We start from the raw sequence: 17,433 nt of genomic DNA, 5'->3' as shown, positions 1-17,433 counted from the left end.
TCCCAGGTGTGGAAGGTGGGCCTCACATTCAGGGGCCGTGGGCTCAGGAGACAAAGCCATTGCCAGCACCACCTTCCCTAACGGCTGCTGGTGCCACCCGCCCTCCTTGCCCCCTTATTCTACCCCCATGCTTAGGCCTCCTGTGCAATGGCCCCTGGGTTACCCCACCCAGGCAGAGTTATCGCAGACAGCTGTAGCTGGGTCTCCGTGATCCTAGAAATTGGGGTCAAGTGAGGCAGCACAAGCAAAATGGTCAAGACCAGGTATCAAATGCTGGCTTAGGAGCAACGCAAGCAAACAAATGTGTGATCCTGGATGGAGAAAAAGTTGCGTCTAGGTCAATATTGGGACGAATAGCAAAACTCAAATGTTGGCTATGCATTACATAATAATATAGGGCTGCCAGATGAAATAAGGCTGCCCAGCTAAGTGTGGATCTCTGATCAACGACAAATAATTTCTTACCATAAATACATCCCATGGAATAACTGGGATACACTTATACTAAAAAATGATGTGTTGTTTATTGGCACTCTACATTTAAATGGCTGTCCTATGTTTTAATTTACTAAATCAAGCAGCCCTATCATATTATTGCACAATGTAAAACGCCCTGACAGTGATAATAGCACTGGAATTACCCAGAGCGATGCCCATCTTCCTACGAGACACCCCGGGAAGTACTGAGGGGTAAGGCGCCCAAATGCCCGTGACTTACTCTCAAATGGTTCAGCAGAAATATGAAAGGTAATAATGAAATTAATAACAAGCAGTGGTACAGCACATGTGGCAAAATGCTGACCAATGGTGATTGTAGAGATAATGAGGCAAACGGTACTCGATAGACGCAGCACCTCTAACATTTGCATGAAGCTGCATAGCTGAGAATGAAGCGCAGGACAATTTCCCCACGACCTGTCTTTGTGGCCTGATTTTCTATGACTCCATCCATGGCAGCCGCACCAAAGCGCTGCTGTGTGCCGATCTACTCTTGGGGGCTGGTGAAGTGCATTATGGCCCACCCACAGGGTGGCACACCACGTACCATGAAGGAGAAGGGGAGGGACATTTGAACCCACTGGTTAGAAAGATGCCCAGAAGTTATTAATTGGGTTGAATGTTCCGTGTCATGTTATTAATATGGAACCTGTGTAAAGTAGGATGCTTTCATGCACATTTCAAAGGATATTGCTCCACACGCACGTGGGCATTCACACACGTATGTTAGGTGTGTGCATGAGCTCTCTCCTGCAACGACCCCCGGGGAGCTGTTAACACAGATTCCCTGGGGACGGGCCCAGTGGAGCAGGTAGGCTTTTGCTTTCCCTTTGACTCTTTCTGTGTAATTGGCATTCCTACCAACACGGATTCAGTGCAGTTTGGCGTGGCCCCGGCTCATAGCGCTTTTCATGGCTGAGCTCCACCTCACACCAGCCCCGTGCAGCAGGCTGCAAAGTTTGCATTTTACGGGTGACAAAGGGGAGTCACAGAGAGATTAAGTAATTTGCTTAAAGATGTACAGCAAGTCAGGAGTGGCATTCCATAGTGTAACGCAGGAGTCGACTCCTGGTAGGTTCTTGGATTCGTGAGGCCGAAAACAGACAACGAAGCCGTAGGTAAAGGATTCATACCAGAGTTATATTCTCAAGGCAGCTGGTTGAGACACAGGAATTAGCGTCCGCCAGCGCTGCAACATCTGCGCTTGCTAACATAGGCACGCAGTTATATAGCTTAGAGAACAATATTCGCTCACAGCCAGTTGGCTATATGGGGAGAGGGGGCATCCGGGGGGTCTGCGCATGCACGGGCTACATGCCGAGCCAGTATTTTCCCACGTGAGGCCGAGAGTCTGGCTCCACTGCTCTCCTGGCCCTGTCCCAACACATAGTTCCCACTTTTACCTACTATGTGACACTGTCTCTTCACGTGTTATTTTTATTTTTAATCTATTTAAAAAATTCACTGCAATGTTCTGTTATAGGACATTTCTTTATTTCTTTATATGCTTTTTTCTTTTTAACAGAAGAAACAAATAGCCCACAAGGAATTGTTTCATTATCGGTGATTCTTATGGTTCGCTGGTTGCTTCCATCCCTCACTGACCACGGCCTGATGGGAGGCACAGGTGAGGGAAGAACATGCCTTTGGGAGTCACGTGACCCCCATTCTCACCCCAGCTCTGCATGAATGGGGGCGTGACCTCAGTCAGGCGCCTCAGCCCTCCTGGCCGCAGCCTCTGTCTGCAGAGTTAGGATGGTGCTCCTCCACAGCCCTCCTGCACAAAGAGCCTTTGGCTCTCTCCAGTCTATTTTTGCCTGCCACCTCTCCCAGGGACCTGTGGGCCTGAGCTAGTTTCCCTGGCTGGCCTCAATCCAGGCACTCAGTGCAGAGGACCAAGCTAATGAGGCCAAGGTCATGGGCCAGTTATCAGTTCTTGGAGGAATCATGGCTCTGTCGCCGGACTGCAGATCCCCCACCAGTCATGGGCTCAGCACAGGCGGATCCCGGGGGATGAAGACACGAAGCTGCCCCTGCGAGTCATCACGTCCAGTGGGAGTCGCTCAGTGCCCGGGTCCCCGTCTCCCTTTGTGGCTGCAGTGTGTCCTCAAGTCACACTGACAAGCAAGGGACCTGAGGAGTATGTGGAGTGGGGGCAGGGAGAGGACCAGGTGGTTTATCAGGTGCGGCCCCCTGCCTGCAAGCAGACCCAGCCCTGGTCAAGCTGGGAAGATGGGGACCACTTCTGCTTCTGTGAAGCTACAGTGGAGGAACGTCCACATTCCCACAGGGGGCCCACTGCACGGCTTCCCTTTCTGTGAGGCACGTTCATCTTCCTACTCAGGGGTGATGTACACAGGCCTTCCCCTCTTACAGTTCTGTCAGCCACAGGTCTGCGATTGTCCGTTTTGTTCACTGCCGCACCCCTGACACCTAGATCAGTGCCTGGCATGCATACAGTAGGAGCCCAATAAATACTGTTTGAGGCAATCCGTTCACTTTTGTCCTAGAGAGAGGCTTTGGACTCTGTCTGGAACAGCGTCACCTATGAGGTCTCCTTGGTTGTTTCCAAATAACCCTGTTCCAAAGGGTCAGGAGAAGCTTGAAACCGAGTGAAGGCTGTAGGAAGAAGGAAAAATTCCTTTCACAGTGTGCTACCGTCCCTCAGTTTCAACATTTTTGAAACTTAGAGATTTTTTACTTCAGGGTTTTTTCAGTTCTGTTCAGTGACTGCTTGCTACTAATTATTATGTTACTAATTTTTAATGTTCTTACCATCAGCCAGGCTTGGAACTAAGCCCAAGTATCGATTCATTAAATTTTCATAACGACGCTATAATTGGACAGTACCATTATTCCCATTATGCACGTGAGGAAACTAAGGCAGACCGAGATGCAGCCATTTGCTGAAACTTACATGGACAGGACGCGCTGTGGCTCCGTCCACCTCCAGGCCCACCTCCCTCCTCGTGCTGGTGGCGCTCAGGACCACCTGTGCCTGCCAGTGTCTGTCTCCCAGGTGCTCCTGAGCACAGAGTCAGGGATTAATCCGGTGTGGGTTATACCGTCTGGTGCGGCCACACCACCAATCCTGCTCCGCAGTGACAGGGAACGAAATGTGGAAACCGGCAGCAGCCTCAGTGAGGCTCCTGCGAATCGTGCTGAGTGTAGAAAGGCCATCCCCCAGCGTGTCATACTGGGTGAGTCCATCACGTCACATTCTTGCAGGACAAGGTCGTAGACCTGAAGCTTAGATCAGGAATGCTGAGGGCTAAGGAGGCGTGGAGGTGGGAGGGAGGGACGTGTGTCTCCACAGGGATCCTGTGGTGCAAGGGTTGTGTCTGGACTCCATCTGTGTCAACATACTGGTTGTGCCATGGAGGGGCAGGCCAAGGAAGCAGCATTTGGTGCAATGAAATATGATTAGCCGCCGAGAGCTCCAAAGGAGGAACTGGCTGGTTGTGTGCTAAAGGTGTGTGTGTTTGCATATATCGTATTTATATGTTTATCTGCCACATTTGACGTTTTTGGGAGAGGCCCCCATGAGGGAAACTGGGCAGAGGCTACATGGGATCTCTCTGTATTACTGGGGACAGCTGCAAAATAAAAGGCTTCATGGTCCAAAAGAAGGACGCAACTCCTGCCCTCAGGGAGCTCATGTCTAGGGAATGAGACCTCACCCCACACGCCCAGGTCACTTCCGGACATCACGGTGGGGTGACAGGGGCGACCCCAGCCCAGCAGACACGGAGGGCTTCCGATGCAGCCACGGTGGAGCTGAGTCCTCAAGGGGTAGCAGGTGAGAGCGGGGGAGGCCATCGCAGGCAGGCAGAACAGCGTGAGCAAGTGGGGCGCTTGGGCTCTCTTCCCGCAAAGTCACCCCCGGGCCAACCAGATCTCAGACCGTCCCATTGCAAAAGCGCATAATGCGGGCTATTGCCCAACTGGCACATGAGAATTGTAGGTGGTGGACAAAATTATCCTCCTTCAGTCCTTTCAACCTTTGGTGCCTGCTGCTCTTATGTGCAGAGCCCCATCAGAGGAGTAAAAGCATGAAGATTCCTTTGTGAACATCACGCCAGGGGCCGGGCGCCTTTATTCAGCCTGACAACATCATCTTTCACATTCAATTTAGTAAAAAAGCAGATGTCAATGCTCTTTCTGTTAAGAGACCATTTCTTTCTAAAACACCGGGGTTCTTTTCTGCATAGGCTTAGCCCTGCTTTAGGAGTATATATGATGGCAGCTTAGTGGTGGAAAGAGTGAGGGTTTGGGGGCCAGAGAACCCTGCATTTGAATCTCAATTCTACCACTTACTAGCTATGGGCTTGACCTTCAGCCTCTGAGTCTTAGTCCATTCATCTCTATGATGAGACTAATTGTACTAAACAGGCCAGTGATACCAAATACACACGACTATGGTGGGTATAACGAGAAAACATTTGCCAAAGAACCTAGTGTAATGCCTGACGCGTAGTAAGCACTCGGTAAGTGCCTCGTTATCGTCAGCAGTAATTCTAGCTCAGGTAAGAAATGAGAGCTATGCACCCTTCACTGTGCTCTGGGAATAGTACCATGAGTTCCGGGGCTTTGCTTGGATCAGCCAGGATAGTCTAGTGTTGCTGCAGTAACAAACACCCCCAAAGCTCAGTGCTTTCCGACAACAAAGGTTACTCCCTGGTATTGATACATCCCCCCCAGAGATCTGGTGCAGTTCTGCTCCTCCGCTTCCTTCCTGAACCCAGGACAATGGAGCGGCCCCTCTCTGGAACACTGCTGGCAGAGGAAAAGGGTCTCATATCAGCATGAAGTGCTGTGGATTAGAATTGACACACGTTACTGTCCATGTGTCACAAGTCCGTGGTCAGAGCCGGTTACACATTCCCACCCAACCATAAGGAGGACGGGAAGAATAATCCTCCCAGGCGTCTACATGCAGGGAAACCAGAAAACATAGCCAACAGCCCCAGGGGCTACACACTGCTTTGAGAACCGCTGCGCAGCCCAGAGGGAAGGCTGCACAGTGGGAGGGAGGCAGGAGGCAGAGGGGGGCCAGGAGGACACAGAGGGCCTGGCATGGAGTGTGATCCCAGGTCAACGTGCAGGGCTGAGGCTGGAGGAGCACTGGGCGCCTTTCTCATCAGAACCCGACCCAAACTCACCCTGGCCCACCTGTTCTGCAGGCCAATAGCCAGCCCTGCTAGGGCGGGAGTCCCCACTCTCAGTGTGGATGGTGAAGCTGGATGTGACCTGTTTCCCTGGCCCTCAGCTGAGGGGCAAGGCACAGTCACACAACACTGTTTCTCTGCACCCACCCCTGTGCTCTGCTGGACTCCAGGACCTACTGAATCTTCTAATAGCCTCGGGAGCCCCCAGGGAGTGTGTGGTGTGCTCTCACCCTGGCCCTCTCCGCTCCTTCCTGGTGCAGCCACCAGCCTCTCCCTGCTCTGGCTCCTGCATCTCCTGTTACTGCTGACGTCAAAAGCAGCAGCCCTGCCGGTATTGTCCTCAAGGTCCCTGGGCTGCAGACGTGCCGCTCCAACACCAGTGATGTTTGTGCTGACAGTGCCACCTCCCGTCCCGGCACAGCCTGCTGGCAACGGCCAGGGCTCCGCCTGGAGTCCTTGCCAGAGGATTCGGCGTGAGTCCTAGCCCAGGGAAGCTTGCTCGAGGGGCCGACACTGCAGTTCCAGCAGTGTCCTCGGTAACTCATGCTGGCCTTCTTCCGATTCTGGACTTCAGGTCGGGTTTGGACCGCCCTCCCAGCCACAGGACTTTGTAGGTATTTTCCTCTGCCTCAGCCACTCTCAGCCCCATCTTCATCAACGCTTGGTGAGCTCCAGTGCCCCTTTCAGCAAAGCCTTCCGTGACTCCTCCAATGAAGCAAGGCCCCCAATATAAAATGTGTCTCCTGAATGTTGGATGGGCAGGTAGTGATGGATGGTGCGGAACAAGGGACACTCACTGGTCAGAGCATTTCCAAACAGCAAACGAATTCTTCATGTTCCTCGTGAGAATTGGTACCTCACCCCGACAAGCTGCTTACACATCCTTTGTGATCTCCAGGGGGAGAGATACAGGCCTGTTACACACATTGGCCTTAGAGAGAAAACCTCTGCGGGGTTTCTAGTTTGTCACCTAAGCTCGTGTAAGTCAGGGTCCACACTGACCTGTGTGGCTGGAAAGGCACCTTCTCCTTCCTTCCGTTTGCCATGGTTGACTCACCTTCCTGTATCAAGGAGCCTGTGTAGATCTGGTTCTCACTGGAGACCACGGAAGGCAAACTACATGAGTGTACTGGGCTGGGTAGTGTCCCAGGGGGACTGTCATCCCCAGAGCTGGTTGCCAGCCCACCATTGTTCCTAATAAAAAAGAAATTGAGGAAACCTGGTAATAGTGTTGTCCTTCAGATATAGTAGGCAAATCAGGGTCCATTCTCACTAGGAAATACTATGGAGGTGTTGAAGAGAAGGAAGAAATGAAAGAAGCAGCATTTGGTATAATAAAATACTTGGCAACTTAAACCCCAAAGTAGAAAATTGGCTGGTAACTGTGCACTGTATGGGACCAGCCACTGTGTGTGTGTGTGTGTGTGTGTGTGTGTGTGTGTGTGTGTGTTTGCATATATATCATTGTACCTACATCATTTAAAGATTTATTTGCCAATATTTAAATTTCACATAAAATGATCTATAATTCTTTAAACATGAGATGGGCAACAGGAGCCCCTTGAAAGAGGAGGGCAACTTCCTGCTGTTGAGTCAGAAAGGTCCGCTGCTGGAGCCTGACCTGTTTCACAGGAACGTCTGCCCGAGGTCACCACCGGTCAGCGTCCAGGAGCCTTGGGAGGAGGCAAACCAGAAAGATCCGCATACCAGCAACCAGGACGCTATCACCGCACATGCACAGGGAGGCCCAAGAGTGTCCCTAAAGAGACCTTCCCTAATTTAAGTATTAATACTAAAAATCACACCTAGGGGTGGAGAATTACTGTGCTAGTGACACATGCGACACATGAAGACGCATGTGTCGCACTGCGCAGGCGCCAAGAAACCTCGGCCTGGACGTAGCTTTTGCCCCGCCGCGCTCCCTTGAAAACCCTGCCCCAACTTCTCTCCAGGAGTCACCCAACCTTTCCTTTCTCGGTGTTGGTTCCCTTGTGCACAAGCTAGTAAACTTTTGCCTCTTACCTGAACTGCCTTGTGGTGATTGCTCTGGGTTGCCATCCTGGGAGATCGCAGGAACCCAGGGCGCCGGTAATACCCTCACATCTGCTCAGCAGCCTGAGCTGGGTCTGGGTGGCCAGCTTGAGATTCCAGTTCACCCCACTTCCTGTCTGGTCTCTCTGTTTGCAATCCTGCTTTGCCTCCCTTCACCTCTCACACCTACTGAGGCACTCCTCCTGCCACTACTCGGGTCCTCCTTGGGTCTCACAGTCCGGCAGGGTCCAGCAGGGCAGGATACCCTAGCTTCATTTATCTGGTGAAAAACTGAGGCCCTGAGAGGGCAGTGACTTGCCCAGGGTCACACAGTTCTCGCTGCACAGAGTATGGATCATGAAGGACACTGCTGGAACTGCAGTGTCGGCCCCTCGAGCAAGCTTCCCTGGGCTAGGACTCACGCCGAATCCTCTGGCAAGGACTCCAGGCGGAGCCCTGGCCGTTGCCAGCAGGCTGTGCCGGGACGGGAGGTGGCACTGTCAGCACAAACATCACTGGTGTTGGAGCGGCACGTCTGCAGCCCAGGGACCTTGAGGACAATACCGGCAGGGCTGCTGCTTTTGACGTCAGCAGTAACAGGAGATGCAGGAGCCAGAGCAGGGAGAGGCTGGTGGCTGCACCAGGAAGGAGCGGAGAGGGCCAGGGTGAGAGCACACCACACACTCCCTGGGGGCTCCCGAGGCTATTAGAAGATTCAGTAGGTCCTGGAGTCCAGCAGAGCACAGGGGTGGGTGCAGAGAAACAGTGTTGTGTGACTGTGCCTTGCCCCTCAGCTGAGGGCCAGGGAAACAGGTCACATCCAGCTTCACCATCCACACTGAGAGTGGGGACTCCGCCCTAGCAGGGCTGGCTATTGGCCTGCAGAACAGGGGGCCAGGGTGAGTTTGGGTCGGGTTCTGATGAGAAAGGCGCCCAGTGCTCCTCCAGCCTCAGCCCTGCACGTTGACCTGGGATCACACTCCATGCCAGGCCCTCTGTGTCCTCCTGGCCCCCTCTGCCTCCTGCCTCCCTCCCACTGTGCAGCCTTCCTCTGGGCTGCGCAGTTCTCAAAGCAGTGTGTAGCCCCTGGGGCTGTTGGCTATGTTTTCTGGTTTCCCTGCATGTAGACGCCTGGGAGGATTATTCTTCCCGTCCTCCTTATGGTTGGGTGGGAACCTGTAACCGGCTCTGACCACGGACTTGTGACACATGGACAGTAACGTGTGTCAATTCTAATCCACAGCACTTCATGCTGATACGAGACCCTTTTCCTCTGCCAGCAGTGTTCCAGAGAGGGGCCGCTCCATTGTCCTGGGTTCAGGAAGGAAGCGGAGGAGCAGAACTGCACCAGATCTCTGGGGGGGATGTATCAATACCAGGGAGTAACCTTTGTTGTCGGAAAGCACTGAGCTTTGGGGGTGTTTGTTACTGCAGCAACACTAGACTATCCTGGCTGATCCAAGCAAAGCCCCGGAACTCATGGCACTATTCCCAGAGCACAGTGAAGGGTGCGTAGCTCTCATTTCTTACCTGAGCTAGAATTACTGCTGACGATAACGAGGCACTTACCGAGTGCTTACTACGCGTCAGGCATTACACTAGGTTCTTTGGCAAATGTTTTCTCGTTATACCCACCATAGTCGTGTGTATTTGGTATCACTGGCCTGTTTAGTACAATTAGTCTCATCATAGAGATGAATGGACTAAGACTCAGAGGCTGAAGGTCAAGCCCATAGCTAGTAAGTGGTAGAATTGAGATTCAAATGCAGGGTTCTCTGGCCCCCAAACCCTCACTCTTTCCACCACTAAGCTGCCATCATATATACTCCTAAAGCAGGGCTAAGCCTATGCAGAAAAGAACCCCGGTGTTTTAGAAAGAAATGGTCTCTTAACAGAAAGAGCATTGACATCTGCTTTTTTACTAAATTGAATGTGAAAGATGATGTTGTCAGGCTGAATAAAGGCGCCCGGCCCCTGGTGTGATGTTCACAAAGGAATCTTCATGCGTTTACTCCTCTGATGGGGCTCTGCAGCTAAGAGCAGCAGGCACCAAAGGTTGAAAAGGACTGAAGGAGGATAATTTTGTCCACCACCTACAATTCTCATGTGCCAGTTGGGCAATAGCCCGCATTATGCGCTTTTGCAATGGGACGGTCTGAGATCTGGTTGGCCCGGGGGTGACTTTGCGGGAAGAGAGCCCAAGCGCCCCACTTGCTCACGCTGTCCTGCCTGCCTGCGATGGCCTCCCCCGCTCTCACCTGCTACCCCTTGAGGACTCAGCTCCACCGTGGCTGCATCGGAAGCCCTCCGTGTCTGCTGGGCTGGGGTCGCCCCTGTCACCCCACCGTGATGTCCGGAAGTGACCTGGGCGTGTGGGGTGAGGTCTCATTCCCTAGACATGAGCTCCCTGAGGGCAGGAGTTGCGTCCTTCTTTTGGACCATGAAGCCTTTTATTTTGCAGCTGTCCCCAGTAATACAGAGAGATCCCATGTAGCCTCTGCCCAGTTTCCCTCAATGGGGGCCTCTCCCAAAAATGTCAAATGTGGCAGATAAACATATAAATGCGATATATGCAAACACACACACCTTTAGCACACAACCAGCCAGTTCCTCCTTTGGAGCTCTCGGCGGCTAATCATATTTCATTGCACCAAATGCTGCTTCCTTGGCCTGCCCCTCCATGGCACAACCAGTATGTTGACACAGATGGAGTCCAGACACAACCCTTGCACCACAGGATCCCTGTGGAGACACACGTCCCTCCCTCCCACCTCCACGCCTCCTTAGCCCTCAGCATTCCTGATCTAAGCTTCAGGTCTACGACCTTGTCCTGCAAGAATGTGACGTGATGGACTCACCCAGTATGACACGCTGGGGGATGGCCTTTCTACACTCAGCACGATTCGCAGGAGCCTCACTGAGGCTGCTGCCGGTTTCCACATTTCGTTCCCTGTCACTGCGGAGCAGGATTGGTGGTGTGGCCGCACCAGACGGTATAACCCACACCGGGTTAATCCTGACTCTGTGCTCAGAAGCACCTGGGAGATAGACACTGGCCGGCACAGGCGGTCCTGAGTGCCACCAGCGCGAGGAGGGAGGTGGGTCTGGAGGTGGATGGAGCCACAGCGCGTCCTGTCCATGTAAGTTTCAGCAAATGGCTGCATCTTGGTCTGCCTTAGTTTCTTCACGTGCATAATGGGAATAATGGTACTGTCCAATTATAGCGTCGCTATGAAAATTTAATGAATCGATACTTGGGCTTAGTTCCAATCCTGGATGATGGTAAGAAGTTCATTAAAAATTAATAACATAATATAATAATTAGTAGCAAGCAGTCACTGAACAGAACTGAGAAAACCCTGGAGTAAAAAATCTCCAAGTTTCAAAAATGTTGAAACTGAGGGACGGTAGCACACTGTGAAAGGAATTTTTCCTTCTTCCTACAGCCTTCACTCGGTTTCAAGCTTCTCCTGACCCTTTGGAACACGGCTATTTGGAAACAACCACGCAGACCTCATAGGTGACGCTGTTTCAGACGGAGTCCAAAGTCTCTCTCTAGGACAAAGGTGAACGGATTGCCTCACACAGTGTTTATTGGGCTCCTACTGTATGCATGCCAGGCACTGATCTAGGTGTCAGGGGTGCGGCAGTGAACAAAACGGACAACCGCAGACCTGTGGCTGACAGAACTGTAAGAGGGGAAGGCCTGTGTACATCACCCCTGAGTAGGAAGATGAACGTGCCTCACAGAGAGGGAAGCCGTGCAGTGGGCCCCCTGGGGGAATGTGGACGTTCCTCCACTGTAGCTTCACAGAAGCAGAAGTGGTCCCCATCTTCCCAGCTTGACCAGGGCTGGGTCTGCTTGCAGGCAGGGGGCCGCACCTGATAAACCACCTGGTCCTCTCCCTGCCCCCACTCCACATACTCCTCAGGTCCCTTGCTTGTCAGTGTGACTTGGGGACACACTGCAGCCACAAAGGGTGATGGGGACCCGGGCACTGAGCGACTCCCACTGGACGTGATGACTCGCAGGGGCAGCTTCGTGTCTTCATCCCCCGGGATCCGCCTGTGCTGAGCCCATGACCGGTGGGGGAGCTGCAGTCCGGCGACAGAGCCACGATTCCTCCAAGAACTGATAACTGGCCCATGACCTTGGCCTCATTAGCTTGGTCCTCTGCACCTGAGTGCCTGGATTGGGGCCAGCCAGGGAAATTAGCTCAGGCCCACAGGTCCCTGGGAGAGGTGGCAGGCAAAAATAGACTGGAGAGAGCCAAAGGCTCTTTGTGCAGGAGGGCTGTGGAGGTCAGCACCATCCTAACTCTGCAGACAGAGGCTGCGGCCAGGAGGCCTGAGGGGCCTGACCGAGATCACGCTGCCATTCATGCAGAGCTGGGGTGAGAATGGGGGTCACGTGACTCCCAAAGGCATGTTCTTCCCTCACCTGTGCCTCCCATCAGGCTGTGGTCAGTGAGGGATGGAAGCAACCAGCGAACCATAAGAATTACCGATAATGAAGCAATTCCTCGTAGGCTATTTGTTTCTTCTGTTAAAAAGAAAAAATCATGTAAAGAAATAAAGAAATGTCCTGTAACAGAACATTGCAGTGAATTTTTTAAATAGATTAAAACTAAAAATAACACGTGAAGAGACAGTGTCACATAGTAGGTAAAAGTGGGAACTATGTGTTGGGACACGGCCAGGAGAGCAGTGGAGCCAGGCTCTCGGCCTCACGTGGGAAAATACTGGCTCGGCTTGTAGACCGTGCATGCGCAGACCCCCCTGGACGCCCCCTCTCTCCCCATGTAACCAGCTGGCTGTGAGCGACCATTGTTCTCTAAGCTATATAACTGCGTGCCTATGTTAGCAAGCGCAGATGTTGCAGCGCTGGCGGACGCTAATTCCTGTGTCTCAACCAGCTGCCTTGAGAATATAACTCTGGTATGAATCCTTTACCTACGGCTTCGTTGTCTGTTTTCGGCCTCATGAATCCAAGAACTTCCAGGAGTCGACTCCTGCGTTACACTATGGAATGCCACTCCTGACTTGCTGTACATCTTTAAGCAAATTACTTAATCTCTCTGTGACTCCCCTTTGTCACCCGTAAAATGCAAACTTTGCAGCCTGCTGCACGGGGCTGGTGTGAGGTGGAGCTCAGCCATGAAAAGCGCTGTGAGCCGGGGCCACGCCAAACTGCACTGAATCTGTGTTGGTAGGAATGCCAATTACACAGAAAGAGTCAAAGGGAAAGCAAAAGCCTACCTGCTCCACTGGGCCCGTCTCCAGGGAATCTGTGTCAACAGCTCCCCGGGGGTCGTTGCAGGAGAGAGCTCATGCACACACCTAACATACGTGTGTGAATGCCCACGTGCGTGTGGAGCAATATCCTTTGAAATGTGCATGAAAGCATCCTACTTTACACAGGTTCCATATTAATAACATGACACGGAACATTCAACCCAATTAATAACTTCTGGGCATCTTTTTAACCAGTGGGTTCAAATGTCCCTCCCCTTCTCCTTCATGGTCCGTGGTGTGCCACCCTGTGGGTGGGCCATAATGCACTTCACCAGCCCCCAAGAGTAGATCGGCACACAGCAGCGCTTTGGTGCGGCTGCCATGGATGGAGTCATAGAAAATCAGGCCACAAAGACAGGTCGTGGGGGAATTGTCCTGCGCTTCATTCTCAGCTATGCAGCTTCATGCAAATGTTAGAGGTGCTGCGTCTATCGAGTACCGTTTGCCTCGTTATCTCTACAATCACCGTTGGTCAGCATTTTGCCACATGTGCTGTACCACTGCTTGTTATTAATTTCATTATTACTCTTCATATTTCTGCTGAACCATCTGAGAGTAAGTCACGGGCATTTGGGCGCCTTACCCCTCAGTACTTCCCGGGGTGTCTCGTAGGAAGATGGGCATCGCTCTGGGTAATTCCAGTGCTATTATCACTGTCAGGGGGTTTTACATTATGCAATAATATGATAGGGCTGCTTGATTTAGTAAATTAAAACAGAGGACAGCCATTTAAATGTAGAGTGCCAATAAACAACACATCATTTTTTAGTATAAGTGTATCCCAGTTATTCCATGGGATGTATTTATGGTAAGAAATTATTTGTCGTTGATCAGAGATCCACACTTAGCTGGGCAGCCTTATTTCATCTGGCAGCCCTATATTATTATGTAATGCATAGCCAACATTTGAGTTTTGCTATTCGTCCCAATATTGACCTAGACGCAACTTTTTCTCCATCCAGGATCACACATTTGTTTGCTTGCATTGCTCCTAAGCCAGCATTTGATACCTGGTATTGACCATTTGCTTGTGCTGCCCCACTTGACCCCAATTTCTAGGATCACGGAGACCCAGCTACAGCTGTCTGCGATAACTCTGCCTGGGTGGGGTAACCCAGGGGCCATTGCACAGGAGGCCTAAGCATGGGGGTAGAATAAGGGGGCAAGGAGGGCGGGTGGCACCAGCAGCCGTTAGGGAAGGTGGTGCTGGCAATGGCTTTGTCTCCTGAGCCCACGGCCCCTGAATGTGAGGCCCACCTTCCACACCTGGGAGGCCTTCAAGCTGAGTTCCCCACCGCAAGGGAGCTGGACCCCTGAGAGTGTGCTCAATCGACAGCAGCTGCCCAAAGCTTGAGCCAACCGCTCCCCAGCCCGAGCACTAAAGGCAGAGAACGTGCCCTGCAGAGCAGAGCGCAGTCCTCCCAGGTGGGTGACCGTGGAACCCGGGCCTGGAGCAGCCCGCTGTCTGAACGGCCTCCCCAGAGGGGAAAGCACTGCCGGGCTGAGGTTCTTCACCTGCAGTGACCACATGTCCAGGGGAGAGCAGGCCCATCTTCCCAGAAACCATTCAAGGGGCAGCAGAGAAACTGTCCCTTCACAGGAAGGAAACCCCCCTCTGAATCCAGGCGGCTGCCGATTCCAGGGCATCTCAGAACAGAAGAGCCTCCTGTCCTCAGGAGGTCAGTACAGCTGCAGACACACCAGCGACAGCATGAACAGGCTCACAGAGTACGAAACCACTTCACACAGACTGGACAAAGGGAAGCATTCGAACAAGGACGGCGTTGGCCACAGAGCGGAGAGTGGGAACTCCCTTGACTGTCCGCGCGTGGGTAAGTCGTACAACCGTCCTGCAGAATTTTTGGCCTCACTTGGCAAAGTGAATGGGAGCATACTCCCTATGAGTCCCAGTGCTAAGTACTTACCCGAGAAAATGCTTTCCTACGTACACCAGGAAACGTTTCCGAGGGTTCATAGAATCGTAGTTCATAAGAAACCTTAGAAACAATCAGTCGTTCCTCAGCAAGCCAGTGGAGAAACAGACTGAAAGGTACACTCATAAAATAGAGACTGCGCAGAAAGGTAGGAGCATGAAGACAGCCAAGCCGCATCAACACGTATGGACGTAAAATCCATAATACTGGCCCAGAACGTAAAATTACGGAAGAATGTATTCAGCATGTCTCCATTACCTAGGATCACAAGAGATAAAACGGGACACATATTTAGGGACACATACCTCAGGGGTAATACAACAAACCAAGGCAAGTGGTAACAAACATGAAATTTAGAGCAGTTGATGCCGCCACTGGGGAGAGGAGAATGCCGTCAATGCTTCAAGACACTGCAATGTTTTCTTTCTTGAGCTAGTGGTGTGTGTGCTGGGGTGCATTGTATTGTTCTTTATGCCATTTTTATAGATGATATACTCACTTTTTCTGCTATGTTTCTGAAAAAAAAACAAAAACAAAAAAAAACGCTTAAAAAAGAGTTCAGGTTCGTAACCCTTATTAGGAGAAGGACTTAGCTCCATGTTTCTGTAAAGACAATCCCCCCCACACCCCCCCACTCCCACATAAGCACACTCTCCAGGATGGAAGTCACAGAAGGGATGCTTGAAGCTTCTGTGCACCCCCTCACTCCTTCCCGCCTTCAGATCTGCCTGCCCTCCAGTGGGAATCCCGTCAGTTCTGCCCCTTAAAAGTCCAGGAATAGGGAGTTCGTCTATCCCTGAACCAATCTCTCCCTCTGGGAGCTGAGGGGCAGAGGGATGAAATATGCAGATGGCTAGACCTGGGTCTTGTGTGAATCCATTCCCTGGGGTCTGGGAAAGTCTGTGCTCTGATTGGCCAGGCTCAGTTCAGGAGCCTGGAGTCAGGAAAAGAGTGAGCTCAACTGAACCAAAGGGGATTAGAGTAGGGGCAGGGTGGTCCCCCATGGAAAACGGAGGCTATTTTAGCAGAAGAAGAACTGGATGCTGGGCTGGAGAAATTAACAATGTCCTCCAGTGCCAAGTCACAGGAAGCTCGACTCAACTGCTTTAATCAGTTATAGGATTTATTATGCCCCAAAAGGTGAGGTTTTGAGGCGGGGCCGCTGCAGGCTGGATAATTCAGCAGTGCCGTGACCTCAGCAGGGTTTTTTCTGTGTGCTCTGCATCCACACCACCTTCCTTGTTAGCTGCTCCCCTCGTGGTCACAGGATGGCTGTCACATTTTGGGCACATGTCCCTACATAAGCCAATCATAGGAGAGAATAGTAGTGCCATGATTGGTTAAAACAGTTTGTACACCCTGGGGCTGCAGTTGGGACCAATCGTATCTAAATCACACAGCCCTAAAGGGAGCATGGCTGTCTGAATAAAATTTGGGTTCTGTCATGGGGAATGGGAGTTGGCCACTGCATTAGCTCAAAGTGAAGCTTTGGGATTTTTCTTTAACATATCTCAACTCAAATTGGGAGCAGAACAGATGTCAAGAGTAGATATTGTGCTTCTACCATAGATAATTGTGTATCAGTTATGTACTGGTGTGTAACGCACCACCCCAAAATGCAGTGGCAGAAAACATCAGTGATTTATATGTTCTCACGATTTTATGGATAGGAACTGAGCAGAGCTTGGCCAGGGTCACTTATGCAGCTGAGTTCAGCTGAAGGTTGGGCTGGGCTGGGCTGGGCTGGAAAGATCATCCAGCCCAGATGGCTGGAAAGATCATTTCTGGGAAAACAACTTACAACATTGATGCTGGCTGTCCCGGCCTGCCTTAGTGTAGGGCGGCTGGCTTCCAAGAGGGCAAAAGCAGAAATCTCCTGAGGGCTAGGCCTGGATCCAGCATAACGACACCACGGCTTCATTTGATTGGTCAGATCATGTCACATGACCAGACCAAGGCCTTGACTCTGCTTTTTTTTTTTTTTTAAAAGATTTTATTGGGGAAGGGGAACAGGACTTTAATGGGGAACAGTGTGCATTTCCAGGACTTTTCTCAAGTCAAATTGTTGTCCTTTCAGTCTTAGATGTGGAGGGCGCAGCTCAGCTCCAGGTCCAGTTGCCGTTGTTAGTTGCAGGGGGCGCAGCCCACCATCCTTTGCGGGAGTCGAACCGGCAACGTTATGGTTGAGGGGATGGGCTCCAACCACCTAAGCCATTCGGGAGCTCAGCGGCAACTCAGCGGCAGCTCAGCTCAAGGTGCCGTGTTCAATTTTAGTTGCGGGGGGCACAGCCCACCATCCCTTGCAGGAGTCGAGGAGTCAAACTGACAACCTTGTGGTTGAGAGCCCACTGGCCCATGTGGGAATCGAACCGGCAGCCTTCGGCATTAGGAACACGGAGCTCCAACCACCTGAGCCACTGGGCCGGCCGCTAGACTGTGCTTGTGATGGGAGGAGCAGCAGCACTTACAGGAAGGGGCAAATTGTTGGTGGGCATTTTTGCAGTCCT

General features: G+C 51.8%; 1 long non-coding RNA gene across 1 annotated transcript; it reads right to left on the bottom strand.

The window, feature by feature from the left end:
- Window positions 1–3,301: 3,301 nt before the first annotated feature.
- Window positions 3,302–8,460, bottom strand: LOC141570165 (uncharacterized). The gene is made up of 3 exons (XR_012494108.1): window positions 7,689–8,460; window positions 4,179–7,339; window positions 3,302–3,523 (listed from the first exon to the last, which is right to left on the bottom strand). It is a non-coding gene; the product is annotated as an uncharacterized LOC141570165 (long non-coding RNA).
- Between the last annotated feature and the right edge of the window lie 8,973 nt (window positions 8,461–17,433).

Source organism: Rhinolophus sinicus, linkage group LG02, assembly GCF_036562045.2.
Source record: "Rhinolophus sinicus isolate RSC01 linkage group LG02, ASM3656204v1, whole genome shotgun sequence".
Classification (NCBI taxonomy): domain Eukaryota; kingdom Metazoa; phylum Chordata; class Mammalia; order Chiroptera; family Rhinolophidae; genus Rhinolophus; species Rhinolophus sinicus.
The sequence above is the reverse complement of the archived record's forward strand: the minus strand, read 5'-3'. Positions and strand labels throughout refer to the sequence as shown.